Source organism: Mandrillus leucophaeus, unplaced genomic scaffold (genome assembly GCF_000951045.1).
Source record: "Mandrillus leucophaeus isolate KB7577 unplaced genomic scaffold, Mleu.le_1.0 Scaffold223, whole genome shotgun sequence".
Classification (NCBI taxonomy): Eukaryota; Metazoa; Chordata; class Mammalia; order Primates; family Cercopithecidae; genus Mandrillus; species Mandrillus leucophaeus.
In genome coordinates this window covers 1,146,940-1,149,550 of record NW_012102288.1, presented here as the reverse complement: position 1 = coordinate 1,149,550, position 2,611 = coordinate 1,146,940, and positions in this window count along the sequence as shown.

The window sequence follows — 2,611 nt, the reverse complement described above, 5'->3', positions numbered from 1 at the left end:
TTTTTAGCCAAAGATTAAAATGTGAGATAATCATTTTGCCTGCTTTATCTGTGACTAGGTTATGGCCAGGCATCTTAACTCATTGTAGCTAAAGTCTGGTTTGGGATGTGAAGGGCTATCTGTTTGGGTTATGGGAAAGTTTCTCATCCACAATTATATAAATGCTTAATATCCCTTTCCTTAGATGGAATGCTATATTGATTGTCATGATGCTTGAAACTGCAGGAACAATCTTCTGACCATGAGGGGCAAGCTTAAAGCTGTGCTGAGTATGATAGCAAAGGAAGATGGGAAGACACTTGTTCCTCAGTGATGCTACTGAGCTCTCGGAGCAACACTAGGAACTCCCTTACCCCAGACCTTGGTTGTATAAAGAGGCAAAGTCCCATTATGGAAGCTCATTTAGTTAAGTGTGAGACCTTTGTACTCAAAGGTATCCTAACTGGTACAACCATGTCCCTCTGTGGAAGAAAACACTTTCAACTTGAATTTAGTGCTGGCACTGCTGTACTCCAGGCAGTGCAATAGCATAATGCATAGAGGGCCATGTACAGGTAAGCTGAATTCCCAGTTGCTTTAACTTTTCATGGATAGGGCTCTGACTGGTAGAAATTTAGAATTTTGATCACTGAAATATAAACTTTTAGAAGCCTTAAGTGAGATTTATGATTGAGATGTCTGACACATCAGGACATTTCTAATCATTTTTTTACCACCTAACCCCACCTACCACCATATCTTCCTTTTTTGCAGTTATAATTATCTTCCCAGTTATGAGACATATCCCGTAACTAGAGTGGAAGGTTGTCACTGACCTTGGAATCACTATGCAAAACCATACTCAGAAGGAGTGAAAATGTTTCCAGGACGAGTTGTACAAGCTGTCAGTATATTGACAAGCTAGAAGAGATGGAATGGGCTTGGATTTTAAAGATGCTTTTGTCTAGGAGACAAGAGCACATATTTGGAGTAAAGGAGTATGCTGCATTTTTTTTGGACTCATCGGAAATACATATTAAAACACAATTGGCAGATCTCGAGAGTTTTAACAGGTTGCTGGTTTAAGCAATGATATACAATTATACTAAGCCTTGGTTCATGACTACTGTGAAGAGCCAGCATTTGGCATAATTTGGGCAAAGAGATTCAATGGTTTGGGGAGAAAGGATTTCTGTAGTAGATTTATTACTGAATCTAGCTGCTGGAGCCACGTTATGTTTCCTCTACAATGTTTACATTCTGTTAGTGGCTAGAAGGAGAGGCTTATAAAGGAAAGACTCTGAAGAGCTAAATGGGCCTCTTGTCCATTCTCCACTTGCAGGGAAGGTTATAATCACAAGAGAGTTGTTGATTATAGTGGAAATGGTCACAGTTGGTAGATACAGATAGTGACTATCATCAAAAGCAGAAAGTGGAGATGATAATCCAGTTTTGGGGAATGACAATGCTGGAGACATTTGGTTATGACTTACAAAGCATAAAAGAAAATTTGAAAGTATTCCTTAAGATTCTATTTGATCTGTATGAGAGAAATTGCAATGACTGATAAAAGTGGGAGCCGTGCTTCTCTCATAATAACAAGACATGACCTCAGCAGTGTAGACACACAGCATTGGTTCAGGCCACATGTGTGGCTCCACCTTCTACTTGTAGGATTTGGGGTCTCAGATTCTTCAGTTGTGAAAAAAAGATAAGAACACTACTCAAAACAGTTGTTGTGAGATTAAAGATAATGTGTAAAAAAAAAACTCAGGAAACTTCTAAGAATAGGAAATACTAAGTTTTGTTGTTATGATGAGGACACTTGGTCTCCTTGGTTACAATGAGACTGAAGATTGAAGGCCAGAAAATGAAGATCCCGTGATAAAGACTACTATAATGGCTTTATACCTACCTTGACTTATTTACTTTGTCTTCTTCAAAAGGTCAAAAAATTGTAAAAGAATATGATTACTCTATAGAGAACATTTTAAAAGTTTTCAGCCATTGACCACACTGGCTCACTGGAAGCTAATACTGTTAAGCAATAAAGAATTGAGACTGAGGTTATCTCACAATAGGTGGGACAAGTGGTACATATTTTATGCAGTCATATCCCAAATTTAGGAGCATATACTTAGAAAGGATTTTTAGTAATTAAAAATAAAATCAAGCTGGTGATTCTCTAACTATGTAGTAAATGATAATGAATGAAGTTAGGATGTTCATTACCAGGAGGATGCCATTGGTGCTCCTCCTGTGAAATTTTTAATCAAAATAAAATTCCTTCTTTCTCCCTCAAAATTCTTAAGATTTTAATCACCAGTGAAGATTTTCCAGGTATGGTGATTCTATAAGCTCTCTTTTATTTCTCCAAGTTTGATCTGGGTAAAACATATTGAAAGTTCTGGAATATTGCCTCACTTTATCCGAAATGTAATGTAAGTTCTTTCTAAAGGCTTTAGAGACCTCTTTATGGAAGCTGACTAAATACTACACCTGTATATGGCAGGGGCAGATTTCTCTCATGAATTAGACATGAAGAATATGGACCACATCTTCACCCCAGGTCATCACACTTCTCCATGAATGCTTGGCTCTATGGAATAGAAGGTGGTAAGAATTCTAAATT